The sequence below is a fragment of the Macrotis lagotis genome, chromosome X (genome assembly GCF_037893015.1).
Source record: "Macrotis lagotis isolate mMagLag1 chromosome X, bilby.v1.9.chrom.fasta, whole genome shotgun sequence".
Lineage (NCBI taxonomy): Eukaryota > Metazoa > Chordata > Mammalia > Peramelemorphia > Peramelidae > Macrotis > Macrotis lagotis.
The window spans coordinates 55,518,272-55,544,972 of NC_133666.1; the positions used below are offsets into that span (position 1 = coordinate 55,518,272).

At 36.2% G+C, this 26,701-nt stretch overlaps 1 long non-coding RNA gene across 1 annotated transcript in view; it reads right to left on the minus strand.

Moving 5' to 3' along the window:
• The window catches only part of LOC141500542 (uncharacterized), a 457,510-nt gene that overhangs the window by 159,542 nt on the left and 271,267 nt on the right, over positions 1-26,701 (minus strand). The window contains exon 3 of the long non-coding RNA XR_012471956.1: positions 7,641-7,828. This is a non-coding gene — a long non-coding RNA (uncharacterized LOC141500542). The remainder of the gene's footprint in view (positions 1-7,640; positions 7,829-26,701) is intronic.

A 26,701-nucleotide genomic window follows, 5' to 3' on the forward strand; every position in this document is an offset into this window, starting at 1 on the left:
ATAGTGCCTACCTCCCAATATTGTGACTAAAATAACATGAGATAACACTAATAAATTCTTTTGAAAACTTTAAAGTGTTATGTAAAAATCTAGAAATTATTAACATTAATAATGACAAAACCAGAAGGGAACAAACATTTACTTAATACTTACTACATGCCAGATTATGTGCTTGGCATTACATTTTATAGAGAGAGAGAGATAAATAGAGAGATAGAGCGATAGAGACAAAAACAGATAAGGAGATATCTGTGTATCTATTTATATCTAGACATACACATATATTTATATCCATCCATCCACACACATATATACATATATAAAATTCCAAATAAAATAATAGAATAATAAAAATGTAAAGATTATAATAATTGACCATATCAAGGTATATGCTAAAAAAAACTAAGAAAACAAAATAGAATATTACTTTCAAAAATATAAAGTAAGGGAATACCATATAGTTTTGAATAATCAGTTCTCAGAAAAGGATACATAGTTAGATGTTATGGAAGTACCAAAGGGTGGGGCAGGGAAATCTCTTAGTCCTAAGAATTTACATGAGAATTCTATCCAAATTTTAAAGAAGAAATGATGACTATACTACAGAAATTTTCATCACAAATTAAGGAATCACTTTAAAAATTCCTTCTATGAGACAAGGATAATCCATCTACCTAAACCAGAGAAAGATAAAATAAAGAAAAAGAGCTTAAGACTGATATCACTAATAAATATTGATACAGATATTTTAAATAAAATACTGACAAAAATGATTATAACATTTTATCCAAAAAACCTTTCATTATTATTTATTTAGATTTATACAAGAGTAAAGACATTAGGAGAATAATCAACATAATTGCTCATATTTAAAAAACATACACATATGATCACATCAATGAATACAGAAAAATCATTTACTTTGAGCTTAAAATCATAAAGCACTGCTAAAGAGGTATTTTAAAATTATGGTAAAATTTATCTAAAACAATATACAAGTATCATATATCTGATCTTCTGTGCTTAATAATATAGCAGTAAAAAAGGATACCTCCGTACTTTGCTATCATTTGATATACTTTTAAGAATGCAAGTTGGGGCGGCTAGGTGGTGCAGTGGATAGAGCACCAGCCCTGGAGTGAGGAGTACCTGAGTTCAAATCTGACCTCAGACACTTAATAATTAACTAGCTGTGTGGCCTTGGGCAAGCCATTTAACCCCATTTGCCTTGCAAAGAAAAACCTAAAAAAAAAAGGATGCAAGTAAAAGTAATAAGACAGAGATTTCATATGGAAAGCTAAATAAAGAGGAGACAAATTGAACATAATTCAATAATAATATGATCTATATTAAAAATTCTAGGTAATAAAGAAACTGAAACCATTAATGGTCCAAGAGGCAATGATAGATAGCATCAACCAAAGCAAATAACTATAAAATGCAAAAACATTTGGGAATCAACTTACTCAATACTTATTTAGATTCAGTTACAAAATGCTCCTAAAAGAAATACAGAAAATTTAAACAGCTGGAGCAATATTCAGTGCTCAAGGATGGGCCGTTTCAATAAAATAAAAATTACATTAGTGCCGAAGTGAATTTACCATTTTAATGTTACACTAATGAAACTACCAAAAGGATATTTTATCAAGCTAGACACAATAAGAACACAATTTGTTTGGGAGAATACAAGGTTGAAAAATAACAAAGGATGTAATGAAGAAAGACAGACCTAAAGGAATACTAGAATTTTCAACTTCTAATTATATTATAAAAAAACAATTCTTCACAATAATTTGGTATGGGTGAATAAAAGGGGAAGTCAACATAGCAATTAAATAAGGGGAGAAAACAGAAATAATTCAACTCAATAACTAAATGTTCAATAAAACTCAAGACATAAATTAGGAAAAAAACTTCCTATTTGATAATGTTGTCCTTTGTTCTCAAAGACCAATGCATCAGAGAAGTGTTGCCATGACAAGCATGAGAATTGGATGTGAGTGAGGGAATGCTGTGCTAAATCATCAGCCTTACTTTCTCTGTCCAGGGGCCAGATATGAATCAGGATGACTGGAGATGGCCCTGGATGTGAGGCAATCAGTGTTAAAGTGACTTGCTAGGGTCACACAGTCTGAATATCTGAGAAAAGATTCCAACTCCTGTCTTCCTGACTCCAAGACTGGTGCTCTATTCACTTGAGTTCAAATCTGCCTTCAGACACCCTATTTGATAAGAACAATTGAGAAAGGTAGAAAGCAAATCTAAGAGTAACTAAGGTTCACTGAAAATCATATATCAAACTTAAAATGAACACAAGACCTGAACTAAATATCTTACTCTAAACAAATTAGAAGAGAAGCACATTATATATTTTTCATAGCCATGAGCTATACTGTTGAGCAAAGAAGAAATATCACAAAGACAATCACAAGATAAAATAAATAAGTAATTATATGAAATGGAGAAACTTCTGCACAAGCAAAATTAATGTGGCTAATTTAAGATGAAAGTAATAGAATGGACAAAATATCATTGTATCAAATTCTTCAAATGAAATTTTGCTAAGATACATAGACAATGAAAAGATATGTGATATTAAAAGCTATTTCTCCATGTAGTGAATAGAATATGAAAAAAAGGGTTCTCAAAAAAAAGAATTGCCAACTATTAACAAAACAGAAAACTGTTCTAAACCAGTGATAATAAGAGAAATGTAACTCAAAACAAGACTAAAACTTCATCCCATACCCAGAAATTGGCAAACAAGAAAAAAGTTGCAATGGTCAATGCTAAAGAACTTAGGGAAACATAGGCAGATAAGTGCACTATTAGAGGAGTTATGAATCAGGAAAAATACTTTGGAACGCAATTTACAATTATATAAATAGTGGTGAAAACATTTATAATATTTGATCAAAGTTTCCATGTGCCCCAAACTACTGATAGCATCACTTCTTGTGCTAGCAAAAGATGAAGCCAAATTAGTTGCCTATAAGTTGGAGAATGGGCATACAAATTTTACATCAATAGAATATTACTGTCTCTAAAAACAATGAATGTACTGAATTCAGAGAAATATGGAAAGTCTTTCATGATTTCATGAAAAGTGAAGTGAGCAGAATCAAGAAAACAATATATACAATTAAATGTAAATGAAAAGAACAATGATAAAACAAAAATCAAAAGCATTCTCATCATCCCCATTAAAGGTTAAAGGGCTTGTCCAAGGACACCTCACTCTAAGTGTCTGAGGGAGATTTGTATTCGGGTCTTCTTAGAGCTAAGGTTAGTACTCTATCCATTATAACATGCTGCCTATCTACAAAAGACACAAATATGACAGCAGTTTACACTCATTCAAATGAAGTGGGATATCAAATGATACAGGTAATATATTTCCTAAAACAGACAAAATTGATCCTGATAAGTCCAAAAGTGTGACACTTCAGATAACAGTTCCTCACCCATTGCATAAATGTTATTCTCACGCATCTTTATGATTTGGACTTATTGAGAAAGAGAAAAAAGAACAAATGCATTACTTCACACATCATGTAAGGCAATGATATTTGACATTTTTCTTCAGAATGAATGTCTCTGCCCCCTGATGCTTAGCTCCTGCTCCACTGCAGTGGCCCATAAAAGCCAGGTGCCCTCTCTGCTGGAATTTCTATTCTACAGTTAATAAGGGATAAGGAGCCCCTTTCACTGAACTCTCTCCAAAGAGACTTCAAATCTAAATGTGAATCACTGATTCCTAAGCACCAACAACTATCTAATTTTCTTGTGGACTCTCTGCTACATTGTAAGCAGGCTGTACGTGACCCCAAGTTTCAGGTGTTGGAACAGTCAACTCAACTCCATCAGTTGTTCCAGGACTTGAGCTAGGACAAATCACGAACATCAGACTGGCTAGCACCAACATGCAAACCAGTCCTCCAACATGCAAATAACGGATTTTCCCAAATATCCTGATAGAAATGACAATTTTTTGTCTTTGCAATCGGGGCCTCTTTTGGAACAACTATATTCAGATTTATATATTATTTATACCTTAGTCTGCATATAAAGAAATCTCATTGAGGGAATCAAGCCTTTTTAATAAATACCTCTAATGATAACCTGTACATTATGAAAGATATCAATATATAAATTATACATAGCCCCAATGGCAGATTAGTCAAATGCCTTCTATCTGATTGTACCTACACAGCACCAAATAGCTTAAGAAAAAGTAGGTAAACAACTTAAATTCCAATTTCTCTTTGATTTGGTTGTTAAGAATATCTGAAGTCTGTGTTGGAATATGAGACTCAAGAGTAAGGAATGAGAGAGCTCAACAGGTCAAAGACTTTATGGAAGCCTCTTGCCTTTATATTCTATGTAAAATGTAGGATAATAGTAACTGATATTCATATCTTGCTTTAGAGTTTGCAAATTGCTTTGAGACTCCTTAGATACATTACCACATTTATTTAATCTACTTAGCTTTGGAACCATCTCCCTGGGGCCCTGCTGTCCAGATCTTTGAGTCATTTAGTTCAGAAGCACACGGTCTGCTACATTTCTTGCTCATAGTCTCGTATGGACAAGCATACAAACATATATACATGCAAATTGGAATCTACCTTAATTTAAATTCACATAAGCAAATAAAGAATTCTGAATGAAATCCACATTCCAAAAAAAGTGCATTAACTTTTACCGTATTGCCCTCTGCTCTCTTTGCTCCTGCCCCTTGGCTTGACTTGAAGCACTGAGACTTCTGCCCTGGCTTTGCCCAACTGCCAGAATGTTCTGCACCCATCTATATGTCTTTCCTCTGTCCCTACTTGGGTATCATGTGTATGTCCCCAGTCCCCTCCTGTCATCTTACCTTTTCTCTTCTCTGTGTCCATCTCCAGTGTTCACGTGGCTGGACCCTGTTCTAGGTTCTTCCTCTCTGTTCAGGCCAGGCCCCGACATGTTCTCTTCTGCTTGCTCTTGTTTCTCTGTCTCCAGCTCCCACCTGTCCTTGAAATGTGTGCCAGCCTTCTCCCCCCCCCCCAAGTGGGGCCCCCTTCCTCATATCCACTAGAAAATTTTCATTACATAAATTACTTTTCATAGAGATCTACAGAATGGTCCACTTTCACAAAGGGAGAACTGTCTTTGGCAAGAACTATGTATGTATGTATTTATAACCAACTCCAATTTATTGTGCACATATGATCCAACTATACATTTATTGCCATCCCCCTTCGTAGTCACATGGTAAGAAGTTGTAGTACAAGGTTTTGAATCCATGTTCTTCGACTCTTACCACTACCCTAGCATCAATGTAAGGAGCTAGCAGGAATATTTTCTTTAAGAAGAGATCCAAAAGGCACTGCATAGAGTAAAGACCAAGTACTCTCAAGAAACTTTGATTTGATCCTAGCTTTAACAGGTAGGACAGAACCAATTCCTTGAAATAGTCACCATTTCTGAATAAAGTTTCAGCATATAGTCTAATCATGTATTAGAATAAAAACAATGATTATCATTACTTAATATACTTAATATTTCTATAGAGCTTATTATGTGACAGATACTGTGCACTTCACAATTACTAATAAATTTGATTCTGATAACAATCCTGGCAAGTAGGTGATATCATTTTAATCCCCATTTTACAGATGAAGGAAGTGAGGCAAAAGAGCAAAAGGTTAAGTGACTTTCTCAGGGTCATACAATATTAAGTATCTGAGGCCATATTCAAACTCAAGATTTCTTAGGCCCAGCCCCCCATGCACCACATCACTGAGTTGCTTTTCAAGTGTGAAGAGAGCAAAAATGGAGAGATGTTGTGTACCAGTTGTTGGAAAGACAAAATCCAGGTCCATAAAATAATTTTTCAGTTTGTGATTATTTGGAAAAATATGATCAGTGTCTGCAACTTTGGTGAGAAACACTAAAGGAATTTCAGGATACTAGTTCTAACACAAAGGAAAATTCAATTGAATTCAACAAAATCCTTTCAGTTCAATGTACCAGAGGTGATTTTTTTAAAGAAGAAAGCAACATGGAAAAAACACTGAGCTAGTAGTTAGGAGAGCTGGACCACAGCTTACCGAATAGTAGTAGCCACCTCACTTCCCTCTTTTCTCGACCTGAATTTTCAACATCTGCTGATGAGGTTCAACTACATAACAGCTACTCAACTTTCAGGCCCTAAAATGTTTTTTTTTTTCCCAAGTCAGATCGCACAATAGATAGCAGATCGTAATAGAAGTAATTAACCAAGGAAACACCACTAAAGTCTTGTTCTAGATTGACCATGATCCAATAGGTTTAATACTGCTATGAGTATAATGTGCATGCACCACCACCAAAATACATTAAAAAAGTGAAAAATATCAACTGAGTGATCTGGGTTTTTAAAACAAACAAACAAGATAGCTAATATCTACCTAGATCAGAATATTTTTTTGTCTATCAAACATTGTTCTGGTCACATATCTGAAAGTCATAAAGGCCATTCCTCTACTTAATACAGAAAATTAATGAGACAGATTTTTTTAAAGTGCTTTGAAATCCTCTCAGATAACAAAATAAAGGCAATATTGGCATTATTACAGGTGAGAAGGATGTTGTTACACTGCCACTTAGTGGCAATCAACTGAAAGAGTGGGATAAAGAAAAGTAGCTACAGATCTATCAACACTTGGTTTGAGAATCTAGTACTGCAAGGAAGAGATCAAATCCAACCAAATTCTATAAAGCAAAATGAAGTCACTCCAATTTTACCAATGATATCCTTTGCAGTACTAGATGTATTCTGCAGGCAGATATGACACTGAATACAAATGGCATATGCTTTCAAATTCCCATGAAGGAGAAAAAAAAGAAGCCTATGAAATGGAAAGTGATCATGATACTGTGATTTCAACCAAAGACCACAGAATTAATGAACTGAAAGGTAGACAGCAAGGGTTCTTATATCATGGGAATTAGCAGGGACTCAGAGATCACTGGCCACATGGGTTTTTACTTCACTGTATTGTAGTCTGAAAGCTTTCAAATTGGGGAGGGGGATGTTTACAAATCTTAAAATAGGCTAATAATCCTTCTAATAATCCTTCTAATTCTAATTCTTATTGATATAGATCTAATAAGGTCAACATGGTGGAGTAAGAAGAACCTGTGCTTTGGGTATTTATGTTGAAATCTTGCCTCTGTGTGACATCGTCCAGATCAGTTCATCTCTTTTTGTTAAGTGACTAGGATTGGAGGGGGGGGGGGGGGGGGGGCTAGAAGAGAATGGAGGGCTACTCCCATATGGGTTCCATGTGTTCAAATCCTTCCTCAGATCTTTCAAGTTACATGACCCTGGGCAAGTCATTTATCTCCCAAAATGTGTGTCCTCATCAGTAAAATGGAGATAACATTAACTGCACTACTCACTGCCTGGAAACCTTGGTTTGAGGTTCAAATAAAATGAAATAAGATATAAAATCTTTTTTACAAACCTTAAAGATTTCATATATTAGTAATGCATGGCAAGAATTAATTAAATGAACTGATGCAGAGTGAACTGAACAGAACCAGAAAAAAAAAAACATCATATAAAATGATTATAACAGTGTCAATAGAAAGAACAGCAATGAAATACTCACAAATTGTAACACTCAAGTCTGGCTCCAGAGAAGCGATGTGAGAAGGTGCTTTCATTCTATCATCTTTGCAAAGGTAGGGCACTACAAGTATGGAATATTACATACAACTTCCATCTTGATTAATACGTTCATTAATTTTGCTATAATTGCATCTTTCTTTTCTTTTCTTTGTTATAAGAGATGGCTGTCTGAGAAAGGGAACAAAGAAAAAATATTAAGAAAGGAAAATGTTATAAAATATATCAATATGAATTTTCTAAATGTTATCATCTATATATCAATTATTATTATCCTATGACCTTCATAATTTTTTTCTTCCTTTTACTAGTTTTTTCCTAGCACTTAGACTGAATTTTTTTTACCAAAAGAAATTTATCCAAGTTCCCTCAGTCACTTATATTACTATAAAATTAAGGGAAAATACCAATCCTTGCTTTGTAAGGAAAGTTGACCCAAGTGTGGCATTTTGTGTAGAGTTGTTGATGATTGAAAATGAAATCCATAGTTATCAACTGCTTGTGTGAGAAATCAATTATCTGAACCGGTATTGTTTTTTGCTGATTTATTACTTATTTTGCTGTTGGTTTGTCTCTAATATGGACCATGGACATATCAGAATGATATTTCTCAAGCCTGAAAAAAATGCTACTCATAGGCCAAGACAGTTACTAGACTGTAGTTCTGGGGAAGCTGGGTACTCCAGTGGTGGCATTCACAGACATATAATGGTAACACAAGAGTTTTAAACTTAAGAGAAAATATTCCATACAGTTGGTTTATAACCTACTTTTGAATGGTATGCCTCTGGGCATAGTCTTTTGCCTCTAATTTGGAGGATGAAATAAGCAATCTCCTTCCTTCTAATTTCAGCCTTCTTACTGGACTACACTAGTTATCAGAAATAGTAGAAGCTGGTCTGAAGGTTTGGCCAAAGCAGTTAAAGAGCAATGAATGATTATTGCTTAAAAAGGTGAAAGCTTTCAGCCAACCAATTATTAAAGGCCCATCACTTGCCATGCAAAGCCATACGTGATGCTATCCTAAAAAAAATTACTGCCTTGAATGGGGAAAATGTATGCCCTGCCACCAAGTGCTTTCGTTTCTGGTAGTTTTGTTTTATAATATTAGAGTTGGAAAGGAAGGGTCAAGTATATCCCTCTCACTGTTATAGATGTGGAACTGAGATACAGATTTATAAATACTTTTGCTATATCTGACAGTCAAAATAGTTTAGTAGTAAGGAAATAAGGGATTGAAAGCCAGATCTAAGAAGGTAAAATTTAGGAGGAATTAATGTAAACTCCTCCATTTGGGTTCAAAAAAAATCAAATGCCTACATCAGAATGAGGGAAATACTGTGAATGGTGATCATCATTAACCTTAAGGTTCACAAAAGGCTTTACAACATGTTATCTCCTTTGATCCTCACAGGACCAGGACCAGATGTGAAGCAGGATATTAACTCAGATCTTCATGACTCCAAGTCTACTTTGTATCCACTATGCCACCTATTTTTCTCAGTCAAGTAAGTCAGATAGACAGCTGACATAAAGAAAATCAAAGTTGTTATCAGATTTTCAGTTCCACAGAAGTCAGGGGAGTAATGAGGTAATTAAACATGTGTTACTTAAAGAAGGTGATTATTTCATTCTGTTTCACTTTGGTTCTGGAAGCTACTGCTTTCTAAGTCTTGGATCTAAAATAACGTGTGGAAGCCATATTTTAGGCAGGATAATAAAAATCAGAAAAACATAACCAGGAGGGTAACATTGAAGGAGCTGGACATGAGAGATTAGAATAAAATATTCTGCTTGGCAGAATAAGAAACACTGAACAGAAAGAGCAAAAAAGGTAAATTTCCTCTCAATATGTCAAAACTTCCTACCAATTAAGTTGCTCAAAAGTGGAATGAGTACTGAATTAAACCAAGCTGGTTGACAAAAATGTAAGAGGAAAAAAAATTTAAGAGGACCAGTTTGAAAGCAGATATACCACCAGTTCTTTGGTTCTTTCCTTTCTTCTATCACATGCCCATCCTAATTTAGGTTTGTAAAATTTTTAATTCCATCTCTACCTTTATACTCCCACTGACATCAATAGGTGAATACAGTTCTGGATCTGGAGCCAGAAGATCTGAGTTTCAATCTAATTTCAGAAATTTACTCTGTCTTAGTCTGAGCAAGTCATTTAACGTTTACTTTTCTTATCTGTAAAAGGAGAATAATAGTAGCACTTACTTCCCAAGGTTGTCTTAGGGTAAAATGAGATAAAATTTGGAAAATGCTTTACAAACTTTAAGGGATAAATGCTATCATCATCATCATCATCATCTCTATCTACTCTCCCTGTCTCTACTCTTGTCAATCTGCTAATCTATCATTCATCCTGCTGCCAGGTTCATCATTCTACTGTACTTTTCCCACCCCCTGAGCCAAGCTTTCAATGGTTCCCCTTTACCTACATTGCCAAATTCAAATAATTTTAGCCAGTCATTCAAAGCCCTCTCCATTCTTACCCCTACCTACTGTTCCAAACTTATTCCACACTACTCCCCTCCATATATGCTAGAAACTCAGCCAAATGGGACTCTTCACTTTTCCTTGATCTTATTTTATCACATACTACCACCATCATTCCATGTCTACAGCCAAATGCTATGTTTATGTCTCCCCAGATATTTAGTCCCTTCTCAGTTTGACATGCTCAATGCACTTCTACCTTCTAATGATGGAGCTGTACATATGACTCATCCCCGATCAGTCTAAGTAAAGGGTCTGCATCTCACTTTCTTGTGGCATCCCAAGGTCCTGGAATGACCTACTATACAAAGGAGGTACTTAACAAATGTCTAGTGGCTGAACTTGAAGTTGTTATTATACCAGTCCCAGTAGTAATAACATTGAGGAATACGAGTTAACTCTGAGACATCATAAAGGCTATTAGTGACTTTGGGTCCGATGCCACAGTTTTCTTGCCCATCCAAGTTTTTTTCTAGCTAAAAAAGGCTCCCTTAGAAGTGTGGTTTGTAATTGTTCATCATCCCATCTTTGACATGAATTACATACACAGTAAAGCAGTATCAAACAGGAATACAGTCAATGAATATACAGATCATAAAAAAGAGATGCATAATTTGCAGCCAATGACAAACAGATATTGGTGAGTATGCTAATATGTATTAATAACAAAAGCCAGCTTTTAAACAGAACATCAAAATCTCAAAATTTCAGACGTAATAGCACATTTATGCCTCGTGACAACGCTGTGAAGAAGCTGCTACAAGGATTACTAAACCCATTTTACAGATAGACAAAAACTGAGGCTCACACAGAGATTGAGTGATTTGACCATGATCAAATCCAACACAGCAGGCTGAGGGTATTTTACTAGGTCTTGGGGAAGAACGATGACTGAAAAATGTTAACTCTGTATACACAAAAAAATCAGAATCATGGAGTTTTAAAGGCAGAAAGGATCTTAGGGATCATTTAGTCTAATCTTCATTTTACAGATGATGAAGCTAAGGCCCAGACAGAGTGACATAGACATACATCTTGAAAGCCTGTCTCTTCCATCACAAGATATTCTTTGAGTGTTTCAGAGTCTCCTGACTATAAATTAGGAAGGGGGTTATGGAGAAAGACAACGAGAAAAATTCCAAACGAAATTCCTGAAACAATAAGGTGGGAGTGGGGGGAAAGTCCAGACGATTTACAAGAAACAAGGGAAAATGAAGATTGTTGCTAAAAATATTTTCTCTTTTTCTCTTTGAAATATTGTACTCTGGGAATATTGTACTCTGGGAAGGTTCTGACCGTGGGCAAGTAATTATAGAGAACTGTTCATCTGAGGAGAGAGCTATGAAAAGGATGACATTATCCAGCACTATGCTGATTACTTGACGAGAATAGTTAAGAAATGGTCTCTATACAAGCCAAACATCCCATTCCAGACTGGGCAAAAGATTATGGAAAGGGGAGATTTGAGACTACACCATTTCTTTACACAGGAAAGGGTGCTAGCACTGAAATCAAGGGCTTAAGATTGGTCTCATGATTCTGCCTTTTGCTCAAGGTATTAGGGGCACGTAGTTACTTAATCTTTCTAAATCTGTTTCTCCATCTATAGAATAGCAGCCCAAAGTCGATGATACACAGGTGTCTGCCAGATCATTTATGATCCTACAGAAATCACAGCCATCTAGTTAGTGGCCCGAGAGTCCCTCCAAAGGAAAGGAGACTGTGGAAGGTAGGGTGATCATCATGCAAACACAAGACACAGTATCATGGTAGTTATTTAAATGGATGCATACAGGTTATGGGATTCTGGGCAAGGAACTCTATCTCAGGAACCAACACAATTCTACCCCCTAAGACTTCAAGTTACCAATGACTTATTCATCAGCATTGGTGAAGAGAGTCTCCACATGTGGAGATCCCTACAATGAAGAAATAGCAAGTATGCACTATTTGTGTGTATGTATGTGTGTGGTGCAGTTAGATGACTCTGTCGCAGATAGAGTACTACGTCTGCAATGAGGAAGACTCCTCTTCATCAGTTCAAATATGGCCTCAGACATACTCAACCAGGAAAACAATTCTGGGGTAAGTTACCTAATCATCTGTAAAATGAGTTGAAAAAAGGAAATTGCAAATCACTTCAGTATCTCTGCCAAAACAACCCCAAAATGGGTCACAAAAAGTTGGATGGGACAGGGAAAAAAAAAACCCCACCATAATTATGCATCTAGGTGGCACTGTGGACTTGCAGGCAGGGAGATGTGGGTTCAAATCCAGCCTCAGACATTTCCTAGTTGTATGGCCCTGGACGATTCACTTAACCTATACCTGCCTCAATTTCCTTAACTGTGAAATTGGTATCATAATAGCATCTACATTCCAGGCTTGTGAGAATTGAATGAAAATGGGTATAGATTCAAGAGAAATTATTATTACCTTGCTCTTTACCTATACACACACACACACACACACACACATACACACATGCACACAAACATACACACACATGAAGAAGAGAAGTGAGGGCCATTTCTTAGAATATAGGAATGATGATCTGCCTTGGTATCGACTCATGTGGAATCTTGGGAAGCCTGTGTCTGGAAATGTATAATGGAGGGGCCCTATCTCTCCTGATTTAAGAGTATGGTACAGATATTCTCTGCTTCCAGTAGCCTTTTCTCACATACTAGTAGAAAAGATAGAAATCTTCTGTCCTTTTCTCATGTTCAATGTATATTCAGTTTCAGCTCAGTAATCACTTAAGACATTCATCATTATCCTCCAGTAAGAGGACAAAAAAGAACAAGATAATCGTACATACTCTCAAGTGAAGAGGGAAGGGTGCGTCTTCATCACCCATTTCTGAAAACAGGTCGACCATGCCATGTCTGTGGGGGGAGGGGGAAGACAGATGCTCTATGGACTAGGCTCTTATTGGCTGCCCTCCACCATTACACAAACATGCACATATATGTACATCTATGTTCAAAAATGCACACATGTGTGTACATATACACGGACATCTAGGTTTAAATATGCATGAATGAAAATGAATGAAAAGATCTGTTAAATTTCCATTAATAAGTGCTGTCTGATTGCAGAGCAGTGGAACCTAGGCTTCTTCCCATTGAAATGAGAGGGAAGTTCATCTTCTTCAGACTCTCAAACCATTGATGGCAGGGTGGCATTGTCTTCATGGCTCATTTTTGTCAACCACTTCCAAAGTGAGTCCCACCAACTTGACATTTCCTACCATTCTACTGAAAGCAAGTAAAATGAGACCATGTTTTCAAACAGCAGGGAAGCTTCCAGTGCTACAATTAACTGGGAGCATATGCCAGTGCTGCCAAGAGGATTGTTAATCCCTTTAAACATTAATGTAGCATTTTTGCTTCTGTCGCAATAAGGCAACCATCTGTGTTTGAACCTGCTGGGAAACTGGGGATCTGTTTACAGAGCGCGAAAAGCGAAAGAAAAAGGGGCTGGCATTTTGGGAGGCGATTCAGCTTTGAAGAGTTAGCATCTATAATCAAACCTATTTTCAAAAACTTGATTTCAAAATCTGGATAGATATGGGAAAAATTCTGGTTCGCGACTGCTCCATTTTAGCACCTCCAGTTTGGTGTTGGTTTGTTTTTTTAATTCAGAAAACATTAACAACTGTTCTTTAAACTGCACCAAAGATTCTGTTTAGCCTGGGTACTATCTACTATGGCAACAAACACAAAAAATGATAACAAAATGATCTTTTGCAAACTGAACTCTCACAAATATTTGAGTCTCCTCAGCTCACCTACACCTCAGACACAATGCAAGACAAACCAAGCAAAGTCAGTGATCGAGAGAGAAAGAGAGATACAACAGGGACCTAGCTGTGAGCAACCAATGGATGTGCACAGTAAGACTGCCCAAGAAGGATCTTCATTGGAGGTCTCCAGGTAGAGGTCAATGAGGAAGGGGATAAGAATAAGGATCTGTATAGCACCTATCATGTGCCAGTCATTGTGTTGTTATTTCACAAATATTTCATTTGATCCTCAAAACCACCTTGGGAGGTAGGTAATAGATGCCCATTCTTTATGTTTCAAGAAACTGAGGCAGACTAAGGTTAAGTGAATTGCAAGGGGGTCACAAAACAAAACAAGAAGGTGCCCAAGACTGGATATGAGTTCAGGTTTTCCTGTCTTCAGGCCCAGCACTCTTTGCTCTGTACCCCCAAGCTGCCTTTGCCGCTGGGTATGTTGTAGTAGGGATTAGGGTTGGGTGGGTAGGTGATGAATAGGACTGGAAGGTTTCTTAAGGTCCTTTTCAACTGTACAATTCTTAGATTCTGTTAGGCAACTCCCACTAGGGTGTCAGCCCTCTAGATACTATGTATTCTTCTGAGTGACAGAGCTAGGAAGTCCTTCCTTCTGTCCAAACAAAATCTTTCCTACTCTAATGCAGAATATAGCAGAATGAAATCTAGACTGAGTCCAGAGTTGGAATTCTGGTTCTAATTCTAACTTGTTGGTCAACCTCAGACAAGTCCCTTTTCTACCTGAAAAATGGGGTGGGGGAAAATGAATGAAATATTTTAAAGTTGTTTTCAGTTCCAATGCAAGGAGTTTATTATAATCCCATTTCCTTTCATTTGGTCTTTTTAGAGAATAAATTTACAGTCCAAGAGTATTTCTTCTATGCCTTTTGACTAATACAGTATCTCCTTCTTTGGAGCAAGGAACAAAATTCATTGTCATAAACCTTAGAAGTATTAATGCATGCAACTTTAGTCAGAAGAAGGTGCTATCAATGGGTGGCTAGGTGGTGCAGTGGATAGAGCAATGGCCCTGGAGTCAGGAATACCCGGGTTCAAATCAGACCTCAGGGAATTAATAACTACCTAGCTGTGGGGCAAGCCACTTAACCCCATTTGCCTTGAAAAATCTGAAAAAAAAGTGCTATCAAAAATGGCAGCCAATGCCTCTTCATTTGCTTTCTAAGTAAGTGGTCTGGATCAGAAGGCAACGAAAGCACAAAGGGAGAATATAACAGAATTAGAGGGAAGCTATTTGGGTTAAGTTCTCAGGAACAGGATGGATAGCTTTGGAGTTTATATAGATGAACTTTTGAAAAGAAGAAAAACTCCCGTTGTCTTTGAAAACCTCTTTTTGAAAGATCTGCCTGAACCTTGGGGGCAGAGGAACACTTAAGCCTGAGTGAATCTATGTAATGGGCTGTCCAGAAAACTCAGAAACTGGAATGATTTCCAACCTCCAAAGCTTTTGCTTGGTGAGTCGCTCAGAGTGAAGTGGCCTTGGGAGAGTCATTTGCCTTGATCTACTGGCTTTAATTTCTTCAAAGAAATATATGTATGACTTGTATGGCAGATTCTATTCCACTGGTAAATGACCTATGTCACCTCTAGCCTGAGGAAAGCAAAGGAGGAGGAAATGGGGTGTGGCAGTGGAAGAGTTGGGAAATGTTGCAAGTATCTGGATACAAGGTACAGGAACAGAGGTATATGAGAAAATGGAATACAGTAAGTTCTGATTAATTATGGACAGAAAGGATATTTTAAAAGCCATAGGAAAGGTCGTAGAAACATATATGGCCTAACCTCTTGTTGAACACTGGGTAAACTGTGACTGAGGGCTGAGAAGTGACTTGAACAATGTCCCACAGCCAAATAAATAATGTAGTTAAGATTCTCTTGAGTTCCCAGTTTTCTATTCCACTATACTGTTTCCAGTCAGGTCTTGGAGCCTTGGTGAACTGAAATGAATTGCTCTGTCTTTACTGTAATGGTGAGGTGTTCAACAGAAAAAAGTATAGTTGCCAGACATGATTGCTTTAGGCATATCCTGTGAATGGTGAACATGGAAAATGGATTCCCTATATATAGAGAGGTACTCCAAATGCTGTTTATGGGTGCTCTTGTATAATAAGTGAACCAAACCTCCATAGAGAGCTTTCAGGGTGACTCAAAAGAGATCTGCCTAACAAGTCATATACAGGAAAGATTATATGGACATGAAATGTCTATTGTCCAAATGGCAGCATAGCTGAGTGGCCAAATTGGGGGGAGTAATTCATTGTTACTTCTATCTGTGCCAGCACTGTAGACAAACAATGAATGAAATAAGTCTAGAAGGGAACAGAAGAAGAGCCTAGGCTAGGTTGTATCTGAGAAATCATAGAGAAATTCTAATGATAACAAGCTACTTCATGGGGAAAAGCCCATAATTTCACACATATGCATGTGCCTGTCCATATGGTGACTGGGAAAGAGAAGAAAGCACCGAGTTCAAGCCCAACCTCTAAACATTCTGGTTGTATAAATCACCTGATCTCTCACTGTCCCAGGAAGCTGTCATCTATTAGAAAGAGCCATAACAGGTAACACTCTGAATTGAAAATTTCTACAACTGGGACAGTTGCAGGTACAGTGGATAGAGCACCGGTCCTGGAGTCAGGAGGACCTGAGTTCAAATCCGACCTCAGCCATTTAATAATTACTTAGCTGTGTGACCTTGGGCAAGCCACTTAACCACATTGCCTTGCAAAAAAGATTCCACATTGATATAATTCCCTATATCAATGAAAATACAAATTCTGCACCCAAAATTACATACATGCACACCAAGCAAAGTGCCAGATCTAGTGGGTACTATGTTTTACAAGATACTATCATGTTTTTTTTTTTATTTTTTAAACCCTTTTTTAACTCATCTCTGTTTTGGTTATTTTATATTTTTTGTTTGTTTTATTTAAGGCAATGGGGTTAAGTGACTTGCCCAAGGTCACACAGCTAGGCGATTATTAAGTGTCTGAGGCTGGATTTCAACTCAGGTCCTCCTGACTCCAGGGCCGGTGCTCTATCTACTGTGCCACCGAACTACCCCCTCTAATCTTCAATAGAACATAAACTTTAGCACCAAGCACAGTGCCAGGTCTAGTAGGTTCTAGGTTATATAAGACATTGTCATTTTTTAAACTTTTTTTTACTCATCTCTATTTTGTCTACTTTATTTTTTGTGTTTGTTTTATTTAAGGCAATGGGGTTAAGTGCCTTGCCCAAGGTCACACAGCTAGGCAATTATTAAGTGTCTAAGGATAGATTTGAACTCAGGTACTCCTGACTCCACCACCTAGCTGCCTGTGATATGGATACTTTCTATCAGTGAACCAAAAATTTGTAAGGTTACCCAAAAGGCTATATGGAGATTGATGTATTGTAGGGATGATGAAAAGTCTAAATACACCAATCCTGCAAAGTTCGCCAAAACATCTTTTACTCTTGGAGGAATGACAAAGGCTCTACTTCTTTCCTCACCCCCACTTCCTTCATTCCAAAATTATTCCCTTTCAGGAGATTGGATGGAAATGCTGTTTCCAGGATTGTCACTGGAATACTGAAACCTAAGCTGGCTGCTTATTTTTTTACTAAATTCATACTATGTGACTTGGAATACACAATTTTCATTGGATAATTCAGTAGAGGTGTTGCCAGATGATAAAGGTGCCAAGACCAGAGGATCTTTTGAGTTTCATCAATTGGGGTAAAGTGATCAACCCAACTAACTTTGATCTTTATACTCTGCCAGAAGTCAACATTTGCTATTCTCAGGAAATCAATCAGTTGGCAAATACTAAAGTTTCAATTTCTGGATATCTCACAAGTGACTTGGGGAGGTTCTGCATTATCATTTTTAACCCCTTTTCCAATTCCTCATTCTAAAGAATCATGGGGGAAACTCTTCTGTGATACAATTTGCAATCAAATCCAATAATTGGTATTCTTCTGTACTTCCAAATACATAAGGTTACATCACAGGAAACAAAAAAATTCATTTTAGGGAGTTCCATGTTTTAGTACCTGTGAAAGAAAGAACAAAGGAGAGAAAGAAAAGGAGGGAAAAGGAGGAAAGAAAAAAAGAATAAGGAAAGAAAAATAGAATCAAGTTGGATATTTTGATAGAAAGACTGGTCCCTTACAGAGCTCCACAACTACACAAGGCTCTATCCACAAGGCTTGAGGGTAATATGAATTCCCCCTTCGGATGGAAAAATGTACTCATTTTGGCTTGGTCCACTGCTCCAGAGAGGGTGAGGTCCTTCTCTTCTCCCTCTGGGCTCAATAAAGTGCCATGTACTATGACAAAATTTTCAGTGGTCCAGAGGGCACTAGCACTCTAGCTCTCTCTCCCCTTCTTTCTAAGCAGCACCTCTCTTCTGGGCTGCCCTTGCCCATTGACTTAGTTTAATCACAAGTAGAAAATTCAACTTTCCATCTTAGAATCATACACTAGCATCAACAAACATCAACAGCAGCTGCAATATCAATACCAACGACATCAACAAGAATACCACCGCCAAAAACAAAAGCAAAATCAACAACAAAATCAACAGCATCAACAAAGCCTACATATAAATGAGCGTGTTTGTGAGTATATTCATATATATCCACACTCACAAACACACCAATTTAACTGGTAACAGAAATCTGTCTTGTCCAACTGGGAAGTAGGAGGGGAAAGCGTTAAGAGATGATAAAAGAAGGCATTGGTCAGAAGCAAAAGACTTTAGAGGAGAAGCAGAATAAAAAAGAAAAAGAAGAGTAAACAGAAGAAAACAGGATAGAATGGTAATTATAACTGTGAACACGATCAGGATAAGCTGAAACGTGAAACAAAAGAAGATAGCAAAATGGATCAGAGTCTAGAATCCAATACTATGTTTACAAGAAAATCACTTGAAATGGAGAAACACACACAGTTAAAACAGAGGGGTTAAATAGAATTTATTATTCTTCAGTGGGAGTGGGGAAAAAAGGTATAGCCACAATGATTTCAGACAGAGAAAAATAAAATTGACCTACTCAAAAGGGATAAACAGGAAAACCAGATCATGCTAATAACATCATCAACAACACCAAAAATTTTTCCTACAGAACAGAGGCATGCAAGTAAGAGTTTTTTCAGTGGAGAGGAAAATGAGTAGTTCAAAAACATGAAAAAGAAGTGATAAGGGACTCAATAAAGGTAAAATGTTTTCCATCTGGGAAAGGCATCCTTGTAGCTTTTAAGGACTTTACCATTATTAGGGCACTTAGAAGGATTCCACATAGAAAGAGAATAAAACAAGGAATAGGTAAAAATGATGATGCTCTGGGAGATGGGAATGGAGAGGAAAAATGGGAAAATTATCTGGTATGCAAGTAAGAGTTTTTACAGTGAAGAAGAATATGGCAGGGGTAGACAACTCTTAACTTCACTCATATCTAAAGTAGTTCAAAGATGGAAATATATAGGGGTTTGTGTGGGTGTGTGTATGCATACATACACACTGACATTCACAAACATACATATTCAACTGGAAATAGAAATCTATCTTGTCTAAGTGGGAAGTAGGAGGGGAAAGTGAAAAGATATAAAAAGGAGGCTGGATAAAGGAAGTCATTATCAGAAGCAAAAGACTAGAGGGGAGACAATAAAAAGCGAAAGAAGGATACTATGACATCATCAAAAACAATGACAACATCAAAAAACAAAATACATTTCAGCACCAACAACAGCAACAAATATAAGACTCAAGAGAAGCATAAAAAGGTCAACATGAAAATGAAATTATAAGGGATCCAATAATGTTAAACTGTTTTTGATCTGGGAAAAGGATTCATGTAAATTTTAAGAACACTGTCATTATTCAGTCAGAAGAATTCTACATGGAAAGAGAATGTGAGAGTGAAAGGATTAAGCTGGGGTGATGTAAAATGGATAGGCAAGAAGAATAATGTTCTGGGAGACATGAGGCAGGAGAGGAAAAATGGGGAAATTTTTCCTACAGAAAAGAGGCATGCAAGTAAGGGTTTTTTCAGTGGAGAGGAAAATGAGTAGTTCCAAAATCAGTTCAAAGAGGGCAGTACATAAATCTGCCTCTGGGGATGTGTGCATACATATATACACATACTCACAAAACACACATATTCAACTGTCAATAGAAATCTATCTTTTCCAATGGGTTAGTAGGTGCGGAAAGGGATAAGAAATGAAAAAGGAGACTGGATAAAAGGAAGCATTGGTTAGAAACAAAAGACTTTAGATGTGAGGCAATAAAAATAGGAAGAATAAAACAGAAAAGAGGGAAATGCATAGTTGGTTATTGTTACTGTGAACATGATCAGGATGAACAGATACATAACGCAGAAGAGAGCAAAATGGATTAGAAACCAGAATCTGACACTATATCGTTTATAAGAAAAGCACTTGAAATGGAGAAACAAACCCAGTTAAAACAAAGGACTAGAAGAGAATTTATCATGCTTCAGTTGGAGTTAAAAAAGGACAAAAAAGTATAGCAACTATGATCTCAGACAAAGCAAAAACAAAAATAGACGCAATTAAAACGGATAAGTAGAGTTTTGCTAACAACAGAACCACCAATTCCAAGAACACCATCACCTACACCATCAACAGGAACAACAGCATCAACAGACAGTCACAGAGGTATACCCAGACACAAAGGGACACCCAGCCAGACACAGAGGGACATACAGACATATGTATGTATGTGTGTGTGTGTGTGTATATATATATATATATATATATATATATATATATATATATATATATATATATCAACCTCAACAACCACATTGTCACCAACAATATTAGTATCAAAAAGACCAATATCCTTGACTTTGTTGCTCCACATGAATTTTGTTAGTATTTTTCCTAACTCTATAAAATAGTTTTTTGGGAATTTGATCAGTATGACACAGAATAAGTAATTTAATTTGGGTAGAACTGCGATTTTTATTATATTAGCTCAACTTAAACATGAACAATTGATATTTTCCCAGTTGTTCAGATCTGATTTTATTTGTGTGAAAAGTATTTTGAAATTGTTTGTACAGTTTCTGAGTTTGTCTAGGGATGTAGATTCCTAAGTATTTTATGTTGGCTAGTTACTTTAAACGGAATTTCCCCTTTTATCTCTTGCCCTTGGGTATCAGAAATGCTGATGATTTATGTGGGTTTATTTTATATCCTACTACTCCGCTGTAGTTGTTAACTGTTTCAAGAAGTTTTTCAGTTGGTTTTCTAAAAGAGTTCGCTAAGTATACCATCATATCTTGAAAGAGTCAAAGTTTTGATTCCTCCTTGCCGATTCTAATTCCTTCAATTTCTTTTTCTTCTCTCATTGCCAAAGCTAACATTTTCTAATATTATATTGAATAATAGGTGTGGTTGGCATCCTTGTTTCAACCTGATCTTACTGGAAAAATTCCTAGTTTTTCCAATTCCATATAAGGTTTCCTGATGGTTTTAGATAGATACTTGCTTATTATTCTAAGGAAAATTCTGATTCCCATACTCTCTAGTGTTTTTAATAGAAATGGATGTTGTAATTTGTCAAAGGTGTTTTCAGCATTTATTGAAATAAAATCACATGATTTCTACAGGTTTTGTTACTGATATGTTAAATTACGTTGATTGTTTTTCTAATTTTTCTTGGATGAAATGGTTATTTCTATGATTTGTTGTTTGATCCACTAATTCTTTAAAATTATGCTACTTACTTTCCAATTCATTTTGGTTTATCTTTCCGTGGCCCCTTATTACATATAATTTTTGTTGCATCATGATCTGAAAAGCATGCATCTATTATTTCTGCCTTTCTGCACTTGATTGTAAAGTTACTATGCACCAGGATATGGTCAATCTTGTATAGGAGCCATGTACTACAGAGAAAAAGGTATATTCTTCTCTATTCTCATTAATGTTTCTTCAGAGGTCTATCAAATCTAAGTTTATTAAGATTTTCTTCACCTTGTTAATTTCCTTCTTGTTTATTTTGTGGTTAGATTCATCTAATTCTGAGAGAGGGAAGTTAAGGCGCCCCTCTATTATAGTTTTGTTATCTATGTCTCCTTGAAATTCTTTCAATTTCTCTAAGAATCTGGATTCTGTTCCATTTGGTGCCTATATGTTTAATAATGATATAACTTCATTGCCTATGATGCCTTTTAGCAAGGTGTAATTTCCTTTCTTAGGCCAATGAGATCTATATTTGACAGAAGGTCAAGAATATCAAAGGGAGTTGATGAAAAAATTCAAAGAAAGGTGGCCTAGTTGTATGAGATCTAAAACCATATTATAAAGTGGCAGACATCAAAAGAACCTGTAATAGAGAAATGGAGCAGTGGATTAGAAAAAGTACAAAGGATACATCAGTAAATGACCCCAGAAATCTCTTATTTAACAAACTCAAAGACATTAGCTTCTGGGATAAGAACTCACTATTTCACAAAAACTGCTGGGAAAACTAGAAAATAGTATAGTAAGAACTAGCATAGACCCACATCTCAAATCCTATACCAAAATAAGGTCAAAATGGGTACAGGATTTAGACATAAAGGGCAATACCATAAATCAATTAACAGATCAAGAAATACTCTATTCGTCAGATCTATGGAAAGGGGAGAAATGTATGATTAAACAAGAAATAGAGTACATTATAAAATTTAAAATAGATGATTTTGACTACATTAAACTAAAATCTTTTTTCACTAATAAAATTAATGCAGTCAAGATTAAAAGGAAAACAGAAATCTGGGAAACAATTTTTACAGTTAGGGGTTCTGATAAAGGTCTCATTTCTAAAATGTGTACAGAACTGGATCAAATATATAAGGTTACAAGTCATTCCCCAATTGAAAAATGGTCAGAGGATATGAACAAGCAATTTTCAAATGAATAGATTAAAACTGTATACAATCATATGAAAAAGTGCTCCAAATCATTACTTATTAAAGAAATGCAAATTAAAACAACTCTGAGGTACTACCTTATACCTATCAGATTGGCTAAAGTGACTAAAAAGGAAAATTATCAATGTTGGAGAGCTTGTGGGAAGATTGGGACATTAATGCACTGTTAGTGTAGTTATGAACAGATCCAACCATTCTGGAGAACAATATAGAATTATGCTTAAAGAGCAATGAAACTGATCATACCTTTTGATCCAGCAATAATATTACTAGGCCTATATCCACAAAAATCATAAAAAAATGAGAAAAGTACTACATGAACAAAAACATTTATAATAGTTCTTTTTGTAGTAGCAAAGAAAGAGAAACTGAAGGGTTGTTCATCAACTGGGAAATGGCTGAACAAGTCTTAGTACATGAATATTATGGAGTACTATTATTCTTTAAGAAACCATGAATGGAAAGAATTATATTAACTGGTACTTAGTGAAAGGAGCAGAACCAAGAACATGTTAACAACAACACTGTAAAGTTGATTAACTGTGATGGACACAGCTCTTCTCAACAGTTCAAAGATCTTGAACAGTCCTGGGAGACCTGTTATGGACAATGCCATCTTCATTTAAAGGAACATAAAAAACAGTCAAAAAACCTCACAGAACCTGAATGAACAGTCTTCATTTTTTCCTAACTTCTCTTATGTTTTTCCTTCCTATCTCATGGTTTTCTTTTCTTGTTGTTAGTCCTAATTCCTCATACATAAAATAACTAATATGTAAATATGTTAAACACAAATGTATATGCGCAACTTTTACTAGACTAATTGCTGCTAAGGAGTAGGTGATGGGAAAAGAAGGTGGTAGGAACATGTGTAACTTATAAATATGCAAGTGGATGCATGCTGAAAAACTTTTATACCAAGTAATTGGAAATTAAAATGAAAATCAGTAACAACACCAAGAAAAAGCATCACCAGCAATAGGATCTTAAACAATGATAGCAACAACAGCAACAATATCAATACTAGCAACCAGTATGAGACTCAAGAGAAGAATAAAATGGTCGACATGAACAAGAAATCAAAAGGGACTCAATAAAGTTAAAGGGTTTTCCATTTGGGAAAAGGTTGCGTGTATCTTATAAGAATTTTATCATTATTAAGGCAGTTAAAAGGATTCCACATAAAAAGAGAATGTGAGAATAAATTGATTATGCTGTGGTGATATACAAAAATTGATAGGCAAGAAAAACGATGCTTTGGGAGAAAGAAAGAGGAAAAATGGAGAAAATTATCTCACATGAAAGAGGCATTCATGTAACAATTTTTACCGTGGAGAGGAAAATGGCCGAGGGTAGACAACTCTTAACTTCACTCACATATAAACTACTTCAAAGAAGGAAATACATATGTGGATGTGTGAGTAGGTTTTTATGTGTGTGTGTGTGTGTGTGTGTGTGTGTATGCACATGCCTGCATTCTCACAATTACACATATTCAACTGGTAATGGAAATCTAGTGTGCCCAACTGGGAAATAGGAGGGGAAAGGGATAAGAGATTAAAAAGGAAGCTGGATAAAAGAAGGTCTTGGTCAGAAGCAAAAGACTTTGACAGAATATAAAGAAAAAGAAGAATGAACAGAAAATAACAGTACAGATGGAAATGTACAGATGGTTATTATTACTTTGAACATAACCAGGATGAATTGATATGTAAAACAGAAGAAGAAAACAAAGTGGATTAGAAATAAGGATCCAATACTGTGTTGGTTAGAATGGACACTTGAAATGGATAAATACACAGTTAAACAAATGGCTGACTGAGAATGTACTATGGCTCAGAAGGAGTTAAAAAAACAAAGATGAAGGTGCAGCAACTATGATCTTAGACAAAGTAAATACAATAATAGATCTGCTTCAAAGGCATAAGGAGGGAAGCTATATCTTGCTAATACCAAAAACAATATCGACAGGAGCGGCAACATCAACAACATTAACAGGCAAAGAGAGAGGCAGAGGGACGCAGAGGGACGCAGAGGGACACACAGACAGACGCTCTGGGATACACATACAGACAGCAACCTCAACGATAACATCAACAACAGCAACAAATATAAGAGTCAGGAAAAGCATAAAAAGATCAACAAGAAAAAGAAATTATAAGAGACTCAATAAAGGTAAACTGCTTTTCATCTGGGAAAGGGATTTTTTTTTTTAGGTTTTTGTAAGGCAAATGGGGTTAAGTGGCTTGCCCAAGGCCACACAGCTAGGTAGTTATTAAGTGTCTGAGACCGGATTTGAACCCAGGTACTCCTGACTCCAGGGCCAGTGCTCTATCCACTGCGCCACCTAGCTGCCCCCAGGGAAAGGGATTTTTGAAAAGGAGGCTGGATAAGAGATGGCATAGGTCAGGAACAAAAGTCTTTAGAGGAGAAACAGAATAATAAGAGAACAAAGGATAAACAGAAGAAAATAGGATATAGAGAAATGCACAGTTGGTTAACATAATTGTGAACATGACCAGAATGAACTGATAAATAAAAATGAAGAAGACAGCAATATGGATTAGAAATGAGAATCCAAGGCTATGCTGTTTAAATTTAAAAAAAAAAACATTGTAATGGAGAAACACACAAAGTTAAATCAAAAACAAAAATAGAAGTAATCAAAAGGGATTAAGAGGCAAATTAAAAACCCATCAACAACAATGGCACCATTAAGATAAACATCATCCACAAGAGGTACAAAAATATGAACAATTGTAACAATAGCAATAAGAACAGTAGCAACGCAAGATAAAGATCAACATGAACAGGGCAATAACCACATCCAAAACATCAACAGCATCATCAAAAACAGCAAATGTGACATGAGAGAATCATAAAAATGCCATCACGACAAAGAAACTCTAAGACACTCAATAAGGTAAGCTCCTTATTCACCTGGAATACGTGTAACTTTTACGAACTTTATCAATATTTGGGCAGTTAGAAGCATTTCTACAAAGAAAGAGAATATGTGAGTAAATGGATCATGCTGCAGAGATGTACAAAAATGAATAGGCAAGAAGAATGATGCTCTGGGTGCCACAAGATGGAAGAGGAAAAATGAGGGGAGATACGGAGGACACAGATGGAAAGGGAGGGATAGACTTACAGACCCATACAGGGCCTGGGAGGGACACAGACACATAGGACACACAGACATCAATCTCAACAACAAAACTGTAAACAGCAACACCAACAACATGATGAACACCCGCAACACATCCACATCTTCCACAATAACAGCACCAACAACAAAAAACAACAAATAAAAGATCATAAATGGTCAACATGAAAAAGAATTTTAAGGGACTCAATAAACCTAAACTGGTTTCTACCTGGGAAAATGTTATGTCTCTTAGAACTTTTTCATTATAAAGTAGAAAGACTCCACATAGAAAGAGAATGGGGGAGTGATTGTATTATGTTAGGATGATGTACAAAAATTGATAGGCAAGAATAATGATGCTCTGGGAGATGGGAAGGGAGAGGAAAAAGGGGGAAAATTATTTTACATAAAAGAGGCATGCAAATAACAGTTTTTCCAATGGAGAGGAAAATGGTAGGGGGAATGGACAACTCAAACTCATTCACATCTAAACTACTTCAGTAAGGGAAGTACGTATGCATATGTGTTTGTATGTGTGTATGTTTTATGTCCACATGCTCACAAATACACATATATTCAACTGGTAACAGAAATCTATCGTATGCTACTGGGAAGTAGGAGGGGAAAAGGGATAAAT